The sequence below is a fragment of the Dendrobates tinctorius genome, unplaced genomic scaffold, assembly GCF_039654945.1.
Source record: "Dendrobates tinctorius isolate UK_male_01 unplaced genomic scaffold, ASM3965494v1 ptg000087l, whole genome shotgun sequence".
NCBI classification, from domain to species: domain Eukaryota; kingdom Metazoa; phylum Chordata; class Amphibia; order Anura; family Dendrobatidae; genus Dendrobates; species Dendrobates tinctorius.
This window is the reverse complement of record NW_027361755.1, coordinates 6,125,310-6,138,024: the sequence shown is the minus strand read 5'-3', so window position 1 is coordinate 6,138,024 and position 12,715 is coordinate 6,125,310. Positions and strand designations below refer to the sequence as shown.

Sequence of the window (12,715 nt, the reverse complement as noted above, 5' to 3'; positions counted from 1 at the left end):
AAATTTTATACTGAGACCCTTGAACGTGTATTTAAAGTGAACCTGTCAACTGATATATGCTGTCCAATCCATGGGCAGCATGTATCAGACACTGGCTCTATTATCTCAGCCATGCATATTAGACTAAAAAATGCTGCAGTGTTTCAGAGAAAAACATACTTTAAAAGCTGTCCACCAGTAGAGATGAGCGAATATGTTCAGAAAATGATTGCCAAACAAATTCGGCATGAATATTGTACATTCAGATTTGTGATAGGTAACACAAGCATTTTTGTTAAAATAGGAAGATTATTTTTCTGAAAATAAGGTGTGGACTCCCACGTAATTTTCAAAACCAGCAGAGGGAAAGCCGACAGCTGGGGGACCATGGATATAGCTTGGGAAGGGGATAATATCCATGGAGCTTCCCAGGCTATTAATATCAGCTTACAGCTGTATACTTAGCCTTCACTGGCTATTAAAATGGGGAACCCTAAAAAAAGACATAGGGTCCCTCTATAATTAACAACCAGTAAAGGCTATGCAGACAGCTGTGGGCTGATATTAATAGCCAAAGAAGGGGCCATAAATACTGGCACCCCAGGCTACAAACATCAGCTCTCAGCAACCCCAGAAAAAGTGCATCTCTAAGATGCGCACATCCTGGCACTTAGCCTCGCTCTTCCCACTTGCCCTGTAGCGGTGGAAAGTGGGGTGATAGTTGGGGGGGTTGATGTCACCTTTGTATTGTCAGGTGACTTTAAGCCCCGAGGTTAGTAATGGAGAGGCATTAATAAAATGCTCCCATTACTAACCTCATAGTCACATTGCACGAAAACACACACCAAGAATAAAGTCCTTTAACTGAAAAAATGACGGCGACCCCAAGCTGTGACGGGGTTTTTTTTAATGAATGTTGTCTACACTTTGAATTATTGCCTCACCAATGCCCCACCGATCGGGCTGAGGTGGTATTTGTGGTTTCACATTTAAAAGGTGGGGCTTTGGCCTGGGTTAATCCTCTGTGGGAGCGTGATGATCCCATAACCTCTCAATTGTCAACCTTTTTGGAGACCTTCCGCAAAGTGTTTGACGAGCCAGGCTGCATAGCCTCAGCCACAGAGTCCCTCTTTAATCTCCACCAAGGCACCCTTACGATCGGGCAATATGCCATTTGTTTTCATGCTCTGTCCTCGGAACTAGGGTGGAATAATGAGGCGCTGGTCGGAGATTTCTAATGAGGGTTGTTGGGCAGAATTAGGCTAAGTGCACACGTACCGGAACTCTCGCGGAAATTACCGCGAGAATTCCGGAATTCCAGTCCGCGGGAAAATCGCATTTTAAATTCCCGCGATTTTCCCGTGGAAAAACTAGCATTTTGCAAGCGTATTTAGCTTGCAAAATGCTAGCGTTTTCCAAGCGATCTGTAGCATCGCTTGGAAAACTGATTGTCAGGTTGGTCACACTCGTCAAACATAGTGTTTGATGAGTGTGACCAACTTTTTACTACTGAGGTCGCCTATGCGGCATCAATAGTAAAAGAGAGAATGTAAAAAAAAATAAAAAATGGTGTTATTCTTACCTTCCGACGTCCCGCGCATCCGTTCCCAGTAATCGTTTGCGAAAATGCCCGCGATGGCGTCCGTTCTCGCGGGATCGCGACGTCTCGCGGTAATTCACGATGACATCGCGCGAATGACCGCGAGACTTCGCGATCCCGCGAGAACGGACGCCATCGCGGGCATTTTCGCAAAGGATTACTGGGAACGGGAGCGTGAAGAGAAGCGGAAAGACTGCGCGGGACGTCGGAGGGTGAGAATAACAATATTTTTTATTTTTAAATTCTATTTTTTACAGGGATATGGTACCCAAAGCCCGGAGGACAGTCTCCTCTCCTCTGGACCATGGGTACCATCCGCAATTATTCTGCTTACTTTTCGCATGGTGTGCACAGCCACATGCGGGAAGTAAGCGGAACAATGCATTCCTATGGGTGCGGGATCGCCACGATTCCGCAAATTAATGAGCATGCTGCGGTTTTTACCGAAAAGCGATTCCGCCGCGGTAAAAACCGCAGCATTAGCACAGCATTGCGGAATCCCATAGGAATGCATGGGATGCTTATTTTTCGCGTTTTCGCGGCAAAATCGCGCGGTTAAAACCGCCGCGGAAACGCGGAAAAAACGCCACGTGTGAACTCAGCCTTAAGGATGAACTTGCGGGTTGGGATACTCCTACCTTCCTAGATGATTTAATCTCCCTGGTTACACGTATTGATCTACACATCCAGTAGCGTTCTCATGAGTCCGCCCGAGAGAGAAAGTCCAATCATTCAGTTCCTTCCACCTATAGGCCTTCCAGCCCATGGTCTTCAGCGTCCTCTTCCGTTCCCGCACCTGAACCTATGCAGGTGCATCAGGTCAAATTGGTGGATCAGCGTCGGAAGGAGAGGGTCGCACAAGGGCTTTGTTTTTACTGTGGTAGTGTCTTGCATTTACTCTGTTCCTTTCCCGTGCGGCCGGGAAACTCCTCCACCTAGGTCAGGTAGAAGAGGCCTACCTAGGTGTGTGTGACTCCCTCTACCCTTAACCATATCTGTCCAGATAATTTTTGTGAATAGGCGCTTCTCGGAGTTGGCTTATGTAAATTCGGGAGCGGCAGGCAGTTTCATAAGTCTTGAGAAGGTCAATAACCATCAGATTCCAGTCAGGGTTCTGGAGGAACTGCGGCTGATTTCCTCGGTGGATGGAAGACCATTGCAAGAGACTGTCATTAGGGTTACGGAAGAGGTGGAGTTGCAGGTGGGAGCACTGCATCGCGAGAGTATCGCGTTCTGCTTCCTTCCCAACTTGTCCCATGCAGTTCTTTTCAGGCTACCCTGGCTGAGTGTGCATGAACCTATCCTTGACTGGCGTTTGGGGGACGTTCTATGTTGGGGTCAGCACTGTCATGATCGTTGCCTATTATCGATTCGTCACACCATAAAGAAAAACCCATAACCTTTCATAAATTGACTTAATTAGATAAGCTAAATATGTATATACAGATATTAACTAACAGCACGTAAAAAAAGGTAGGTTTTGACAAGACGGTACATAACATCTCAGAAAAAAAGGGGGGATATCAAAATAAGCCCTCTTAGGTACCAATAAGAGCAATAGCTTTATTTCTCAAATGTATTTAAAAATAGTCCTATTAAATTAAGGGCTACAGACACGACATAATTTAATGGTACATAACAAAAGCAAAAAAACAAAACCACCTAGCATGACCCAACCACAAACACAAGAAGATAGCTGAATAGCCAATAAAGTTTAAATGTCTTTGAGGGAGGAGGCACCTGTAAACAATGTAAACTATGATGTGGCTCACTCAGCTTAACGTAAACATTGTCTTAAAAGTGCCCGTAAAAAACTGACCCTCAATCAGAGGTATTCTTCGACAGCTAGATATCCCGTAGACTGGGCCATATAAAGTACTAGATGGCCAAGAATTCTACTAACTGGATATAAAAAGTCTAGTCTAGAAGCTTTCCCTCAAGCAATAAAGAAATGGGCTTTTGCAATGAAAGGTATATGAAACAAATCATATCGACATACTATAGTCACTCAGCTAGTAAGTATCTGAACATGCTTAATATTTTATAGTCCTTATTAGATGCAGGAATACTCTATCACAATTTGGTCTTAAGGCCCTTTTACATTTAGCGATGCACCAGCGATCTGACCAGCGATCCGACCAGGTCAAGATCGCTGGTGCATCACTAAGGCCGGTTTCACATTAGCGCTTTTTCAGCGCGCGCACGGCCGGGGGTAGCTCCGCCCCCGAGCCGGCTCTCTGCCCGGCGTGCCCGCCCCTTCCTTGTAGCGCCGCCTCCTAGCGGACAGCGGCGCCTGCGATCGGCGCACCCTATCTTTAGCATAGGGTGCGCCGATCGTGCGCAGGCCGTGCGCTAGTTGCGCTTTGACCTGCGCTGCGCACTTTTGACGGTGCGCCGTGCGCGCCAAAATCCGAAAAGTTTGATTTTGGCGCGCACGGCGCACCGTCAAAAGTGCGCAGCGCAGGTCAAAGCGCAACTAGCGCACGGCCTGCGCACGATCGGCGCACCCTATGCTAAAGATAGGTGCGCCGATCGCAGGCGCCGCTGTCCGCTAGGAGGCGGCGCTACAAGGAAGGGGCGGGCACGCCGGGCAGAGAGCCGGCTCGGGGGCGGAGCTACCCCCGGCCGTGCGCGCGCTGAAAAAGCGCTAATGTGAAACCGGCCTAAATGATCACTAGTGAGATGTCACACAGGCAGACCTCACAGCGATGCAGCAGCGACGCAGCGCACGATACTCATCTTTCACACACAGCGATCCTGACGTCCTCCAGCCCGCCTCCACGCGTCGCTCATCATCACAGCAGGAAGCCCCAGCAGGAAGCTGACGACGAGAAATGGAGCCGGACATTCTCGCGCGATCAGCGATGGACAGCGGGGGAGCCGGTTGGAGGTAAGTATCACACATAGCGATATCGCTATAACGTCACAAAATTGGTGACGTTATAGCGATATCGCTAGTGATATTGCAATGTGTAAAATCCCCTTTAGTCCAATCAATCCTAAGAACACAAGAAAAAAGCATGCTCAGAAAAAAACATAATAGGTTTCTTATCTGAATCCAGTCCTAATAGCATTGTCCCGATGCGTTTCATCCCCTCCCAATGTCAGGGCTCATCAGGGGACCACAGATTAGGAGTAATCCATAATGGATCCGGTGGTTTCGGAACTATGCCAGTGACACCTTTTATGCTGAGGTTGTACATATGTTCTATTTTGAGAACATTAGTGCTTTTAGACTTTTCTACTTGGAGTCTGGATGAATATCAGCTCTGTGCTAATGTGAGAAGCGTTTCCTTCTGGTGCGCATGTCAGGAATCGCTCGGTGCCCTCCAGTCATCTGTTAGCATATGATGAGCAGTGGGATCACTACTGCACATGTCAGTGACGATGAATCGCACTCACGCTCTGTAGCCCTGAAGATTCGGATAAGCCCCCTAGTGCGCATGTCTGAAATCGTCTCTGTGCTCTAGACATAAAGGAACTTCTAGCGCACATGTCAGTAGCGATGAATTGCATCAACATCTCCACTCCCGGAAATGGGAGGAAATTCCGTTTTTGAATGTGAGGCATGGATGTGATCTCTGGCGTGCGTCCCATAGAGGAGAAGCTAAACCATATTACATGTAGTAAAAGAGCCTCCTCTTACTGGTTTTCATTGCGGTAGTTTATTTGGACCTAGAGGGGATTTTAGGGTCATTATGGCATTTGTCCTATAAAGAGATACTGTGTTGGCTTTTTTCACCCACATTCAACAGCCATGTCATTATGGATTACTCCTAATCTGTGGTCCCCTGATGAGCCCTGACATTGGAAGGGGGTGAAACGCGTAGGGACGATGCTATTGGGACTGGATTCAGATAAGTAACCTATTATGTTTTTTTCTGGGCATGCTTTTTTCTTGTGTTCTTAGGATTGATTGGACTAAGACCAAATTGTGATATAGTATTCCTGCATCTAATAAGGACTATAAAATATTAAGCATGTTCAGATATTTACTAGCTGAGTGGCTATAGCATGTCGATATGATTTGTTTCATGTGCCTTTCATTGCAAAAGCCCATTTCTTTATTGCTTGAGGGAAAGCTTCTAGACTAGGCTTTTTATATCCAGGTAGTGAAATTCTTGGCCATCTAGTACTTTGTATAGCCCAGTCTACAGGATAACTAGCTGGCGAAGAATACCTCTGATTGAAGGTCAGTTTTTGCGGGCACTTTTAAGACAATGTTTACATTAAGCTGACTGAGCCACATCATAGTTTACATTGTTTACAGGTTCCTCCTCCCTCAAAGACATTTAAACTTTATTGGCTATTCAGCTTTTTGTGTTTGTGGTTCGGTGGTTGTTTTATTTTTTTGTTTTTGTTATGTACCAATAAATTATGTCGTGTCTGTAGCCCTTAATTTAATAGGACTACTTTTATATACATTTGAGAAATAAAACTATTGTTTTTATTGGTACCTAAGAGGTCTCATTTTGATATCCTCCCTTTTTGTTACCCCCCCCGTTATGTACCGTCTTTTCAAAACCTACCTTGTTCTAGGTGCTGTTAGTTAAAACTGTATATACTTAATTAGCTTATCTCATTAAGTAAATTTATGAAAGTTATGGGTTTTTCTTCATGGTGTAGCAACTGAGTATACCCATTTATTAGCAAGTGTTTTAGATGTTTTATTATCGGTTTGTCCAGTCAGAGTTTCTCAACTCGTCTCCACTCCTGCCGGATTCCCAGCCGCTTATTGGTCCTTCGCAGATGTCTTCTGCAAGACAGAGGCAGAGAATCTTCCCCAACATCGGCCATATGACTGCCCGATTGAACTTATTCCTGACTCTACTCCACCCAGGGGTAGAATCTATCCTCTATCCCCAGCTGAGATGCAAGACATGTCGGAGTATATTCAGGAGAATCTGGCAAAAGGCTTTATCCAAAAGTCCTCTTCACCCGCAGGCGCTGGATTCTTCTTTGTCAAAAAGATAGACAGCTCACTTTGTCCTTGTATTGACTACCGAGGTCTTAATGAGATTACCGTCAAGAACAAGTAACCACTGCCACTTCTCTGGGTCCTACATCAATGAGGCTTGGCATTTTGAGGACACATACCTCCCATCCACGACATGTTCGGCTGCCACTTTACGTAGCTCCTTCTGCTCAAAGCCGGGGGGCTTGGCACTATCTGCCAACATACTATAGATATTTCATAGAGCATCTGCATTCCCATGTTGTTTCCCAGGCCTATGAGACACCTGAAAACAAAAATCTTGTAGGGCTATGAACCATCTAGTTACTCAGGCATTGTTTCCTTTCTTCTCTTACATCCACCTTAGTGGGTCATGGAATCCCTTCCGATATTGTTTCTGATCGGGGGATGCAGTTTATTTCCAAATTTTTTAGAGCGTTGTGCACTCATTTTGGGATCCATCTGTCATTCTCTTCAGTCTTTCACCTGCAGTCTAATGGGCAATCTGAATGGGTTAACAAGAATCTTGAGACTTACAGTATCTTAGATGTTTTATGTTTGAGAATCAAGAGGATTGGGTTACCTACGTACGTCTAGCTGAATTTGCAGTAGACAATCGTCATGAGTCTACTTGTAAGTCTCCGTTCATCAGGGCATACAGGTTTCATCATCCGTTAAATTCATTTAATAGGAATCGCTCTTCTGGAATACCTGAAAAATGGTTTTCATAAACAGTTATGTCTGCGTGGCAAGGGGTTCTTGATAATTTGAGGAAGATAAAGTCCAAATATAACAGTGTAGCTGTCCTCAAGGAAAATTAAGTCAAAGGTTCCCTTTTGGAAACTGGGTCCCAGGTTCATCGTGCCATATAAGATTGTGACCATCGACAATCCAGTAGCATTCTGCCTTGCTTTGCCACCCACCTTTAGGATTCATAATGTGTTTCATCGATTGCGTAGAAGGGGTGGTACTGTCATGGGTTTACCAACAAGTAGTGCCACAGAATGTGCATGTGCTCATTGATTCTACGATCCAGATCTGGGAAGAGAAAGCCCAGTGCATTATCCACCATCTCATAAAGAGCATGAACAGATGTCAAGATATTTCATTCCTGTGTTCTCTATTTAGAATGTTTAGCAGCATGTGTGACGCCCCTGAGGCTCAGTCACCGCAGAGGTACTGCACCTTCTCCTAAGGTGCGGAGCCCCACCATCCAGGTAAGTTGGAGGCTCCTGACCATGCTCCAACACTCACATCCCACACAATAGAGTAGTTCAGCATAACCACATTGCGGCTCTTTGCTTAGAGAGAGGCAGAGCACCTTTGGTGGTTCCCTGCTTGGAACACTAAACGTGCTGGGAGGTGGGTGGAGTTCAGAGTATATACTGTATATGAGCGGGATGGAAGGGAAAAGACAAGTATGGAAGGTAGGAGTAAAGGGAACACAGAGGACGTGGGTTAGAGGAAGAACCCTGCCTAGAAGTTCTAAGCGCAAGGCCGGGGCCCGGTCCCAGAGGTTGTATGGACGCTAATAGTTCTGCAGCAGACACCGGTGGAGTAGTGGGCTGTAAATGCACTACTCCCATCTAAGACTTGAGGGCACAACAGCAATACGGATAGAGAGCCGGGACTTACGAGTAGAGAGTCCCCGAAGCAGGCTACAGCTGTCCGCCGTGCAAGCAGAGTTCTTGGGAACATCTGACATGAGGAACTTCAGTGTAACTCGGTACTGGAGATCCCACAAACAAGCGCTAGTAAGACGACTGCACAGCCTATCAGCTGAGAGAGAATCCCTGAATTGCTTCCAGGCTAGCCTGCTCCAATACTATCTGTAATCAGGACCCTGGACTGCAGTTATCAAGTAAAGGTACAGAAATTGCACCCCGCTGTGTCTTGTCTGCTTCCTACTTTTCCGGCACCGCTACATCTCCTGCCAACCACATTTACACTGCCCTGGGACTATAGCTTCACCTGTGGGAGCTTTTACATCTTTGCTGCACCATACCATCAGTCCCAGCGGATCTGCAGGCAGCGTCGGCTTAACACCTCCCTTGCCCAGCATCACAGGTGGCGTCACGAACTATTCATCTAACTACATTCCACCATTCACATCTTCCTATTACTTGGGCGCCCAGGGCCACAGTCTGGGTCCAGGTGGGGATTTGACACATCCCCACTGATACCGGCCCGGTACCGAGTACCCCACAGCCCTGGGAGGGCGTCCCACATGTTAATGTCTGCTGAAATACATTAGCTGAAAAATATCTGTGAGCAATGGATTGTGGTTTCCTCCCCCAAAGACTAGAGAATGACAGCAGAGATGCATGCACAATCTGTTAGCATTTTTCAGAAATGACAGGGGGACTGGGAGGTTAATGAACTAGGTGAATAGTTTAACTATGCATTATGCATCTATTGTGGAGGCAGCATAAATTATTGCATGCAAGTTGTGCTTCCATCTTATTTTATATGCTGTAAGTCTCCAGCAGTTCAATAGAGCTATCATTTCCTCTTTGACTTAATATAAAGAGATTGCTCCATTCTTTCAATATCAGTCATGGAAGGGTCAGCATGTTGGGACTGCTCTAGTGTCCATTATGAAAACTGGATTTTTTTAGGATACTTTATTCAAGGCTTTAACCCCTTTCTGCCACTGGACGTATTATCCCATCCATGTGCCCTGGGACTTGATTCCCAAGGACGGGATAGTACGTCATAGCGATCAGAGGCGCCCCCGGGGGGAGCGCTGCGGATCGCGGCCGGAGGAAGCCTGCAGCAGCGCCTGTCAGATCGCTGATCTGACAAAGTGCTGTCTAAACTGTCAGATCAGCGATCTGACACCTTATAGTGTTGTCCCCACCTGGGACAATATAATAAAGTAAAAACAAAAAAGTGTAAAAATAATTTATAAAAAATCCCCAAATAAATTAAAAAAAAAAAAATTCACGTGATCAAAAAGACGTATATAAATAACCATGGTACCGCTGAAAACGTCATTTTGTCCCCCCAAAAAATGAGCCACCACACAGCGTCAAGAGCAAAAAAATAAAAAAGTTATAGCTCACAGAATAAAGAGATGCAAAAATAATTATTTTTTATATAAAATTGCTTTCATAGCATAAAAGCGCCAAAACATAAAAAAAGACATAAATGAGGTATCACTGTAATCATACTGACCCGAAGGATAAAGCTGCTTTATGAATTTTACCACACACAGAACAGTGTAAACGCATACCCCAAAAGAAATTCATGAAATGCTGGTTTTTCTTCATTCTGCGTCCCAAAAATCGGAATAAAAAGTTATAAAAAAAGTCATGCGCCCAAAAATGGTACCAATAAAAACGTCAACTCGTCCCGCAAAAAATAAAACCTCACATGACTCGTGGGTCAAAATATGGAAAAATTCTAGCTCTCAAAATGCGGTGATGCAAAAGCTTTTTTTTTTACAATAAAAAGCGTCTTTTAGCATGCGTCAGCTGCCAAATATAAAAACCCGCTATAAATAGTAAATAAAAACCCCCCTTTATCACTCCCTTAGGGAAAAATAATACAATTAAAAAAATCTATTTATTTCCATTTTCCCATTAGAGTTAGGGCTAGGGTTAGGGCTAGGGTTAGAGCTAGGGTTAGGGCTAAGGTTAAGGCTATTATAAAGCTTTGTGCACACGATGCTGTTTCTGCTGCGGATTTTTTAGCGCAGATTTGGCTAAATCCGCAGGTCAAATGACCTGCGTTTTACCTGCGGATTTAGTGCGGATTAGCCTGCGGTTTTCCCCTGTGTTTTGACACCTGGTAATGAAGCAGGTGTAAAACCGCTGCGGATTCCACACAAAGAAGTGACATGTTGTGGATTTAAAACAGCAGCAAATCTGCATGGAAAATGCATTTTTCATTTGCCATTGAATATAAAGATACTGTACAACACAGCAGAAACTGCTGTAGATCCGCAGGACCAAATGCGCTACGGATCCGCAGCAGAATCCGCAATGTGTGCACACATCCTTAGGGTTAGGGCTAGGGTTAGGGCTGAGATTAGGGTTAGGGGTGTGTTGGGGTTAGAGATGAAGTTAGAATTGGGGGTTTCCACTGATTGGGCATATCAGGGGCTCTCCAAACGCAACATGGCATATGATCTCAATTTCAGCTAATTCTACGTTCAAAAAAGTCAAACGGTGCTCCTTCCCTTCCAAGCTCTGCCATGAGCCCAAACAGTGGTTTACCCCCACATATAGGGTATCAGCCTACTCAGGACAAATTGCACAACAAATTTTGGGGTCCAATTTCTCCTGTTACCCTAGGGAAAATAAAAAATTGGGGGCAAAAATATCATTTTTGTGGAAAAAAAATATGATTTTTTTATCTTCACACCCGGGCATTACAAACTTCTGTAAAGCACTTGGGGGTTCAAAGTGCTCACCACACATCTAGATAAATTCCTTGGGGGGTCTAGATTCCAAAATAGGGTCACTTGTGGGGAGTTTCAACAGTTTAGGCATATCAGAGGCTCTCCAAACGTGACATGACACCTGCAGACCATTCCATCAAAGTCTGCATTCCAAAACGTCACTTCTTCCTTTCCGAGCCCCGACGTGTGCCCAGAAAGTAGTTTTCTCCAACATATGGGATATCAGTGTACTCAGGACAAATTGGACAACAACTTTTTGGGTCCAATTTCTCCTGTTACCCTTGTTAAAATAAAAAAATTGGGGACTAAAAGATCATGTTTGTGGAAAAAATATGATTTTTTTTTATTTTCATGCCTTGGTGTTATAAACTTCTGTGAAGCACTGGGGGGTTCAAAGTGCTCACCACACATCTAGATAAATTCCTTGGGGGGTCTAGATACCAAAATGGGGTCACTTGTGGGGAGTTTCAACAGTTTAGGCACATCAGAGGCTCTCCAAAGGCAACATGACACCCGCAGACCATTCCATCAAAGGCTGCATTCCAAAACGTCACTACTTCCCTTCCGAGCCCCGACGTGTGCCCATACAGTAGTTTTCTCCCACATATGGGATATCAGCGTACTCAGGACAAATTGGACAACTTTTGGGGTCCAATTTCTCCTGTTACCCTTGGTAAAATAAAAAAATTGGGGTTCAAAGTCTTCACCACATATCTAGATAAGTTCCTTGGGGGGGTCTAGTTTCCAAAATGGTGTCATTTGTGGGGGGTTTCCACTGTTTTGGCACATCAGGGACTTTCCAAACACGACATGGTGTCCGATCTCAATTCCAGCCAAAAAAGTCAAATGGCGCTGCTTCCCTACCGAGCTCTGCCATGCGCCCAAATAGTCATTTACCCCTACATATGGGGTATCAGTGTACTCAGGACAAATTGCACAATAACGTTTTGGGTCCTGTTACCCTTGAGAAAATAAAAATTGGGGGTGAAAAGTTCATTTTTGTGGAAAAAACATGATTTTTTAATTGTACGGCTGTACGTTATAAACTTCTGTGAAGCCCTTGGGGGTTCAAAGTTCTCACCACATATCTAGATAAGTTCCTTGGGGGGTCTAGTTTCCAAAATGGGGTCACTTGTGGGGGGTTTCCACTGTTTACGCACATCAAGGGCTCTCCAATGTGGCATGGCGTCAGATCTGAATTCCAGTCAATTTTGCATTGAAAAAGCCAAACGGCGCTCCTTCCCTCCTGAGCTCTGCCATGCACCGAAACAGTAGTTCCCCCCACATGTGAGGTATCAGCGTACTCAGGACAAATTGTATAATAACTTTTGCAGTCCAATTTCTCCTGTTACCCTTGGTAAAATAAAAAAATTAGACCTGAATTAATTTTTTTGTGAAAAAAAGTTAAATGTTCATTTTTTTTAAACATTCAAAAAATTCCTGTGAAGCACCTGAAGGGTTAATAAACTTCTTGAATGTGGTTTTGAGCACCTTAAGGGGTGCAGTTTTTAGAATGGTATCACTTTTCGATATTTTCTATCATATAGACCCCTCAAAGTGACTTCAAATGTGATGTGGTCCGTAAAAATAAAATGGTGTTGCAAAAATGAGAAATCGCTGGTCAACTTTTAACCCTTATAACTTCCTAACAAAAAAATTTTGGTTCCCAAATTGTGCTGATTCAATGTAAACATGTGGGAAATTTTATATATTTAGTTTTTTGTGTGCTATATCTCTGTAATTTAAGGATGTAAAAATTCAAATTTGGAAAATTGCG

The 12,715-nt window shown here is 44.5% G+C and overlaps 1 protein-coding gene across 1 annotated transcript in view; it reads left to right on the top strand.

The window, feature by feature from the left end:
• The window catches only part of NOX3 (NADPH oxidase 3), a 635,497-nt gene that overhangs the window by 452,003 nt on the left and 170,779 nt on the right, over positions 1-12,715 (top strand). The gene's annotated exons all lie outside the window — the stretch shown is intronic.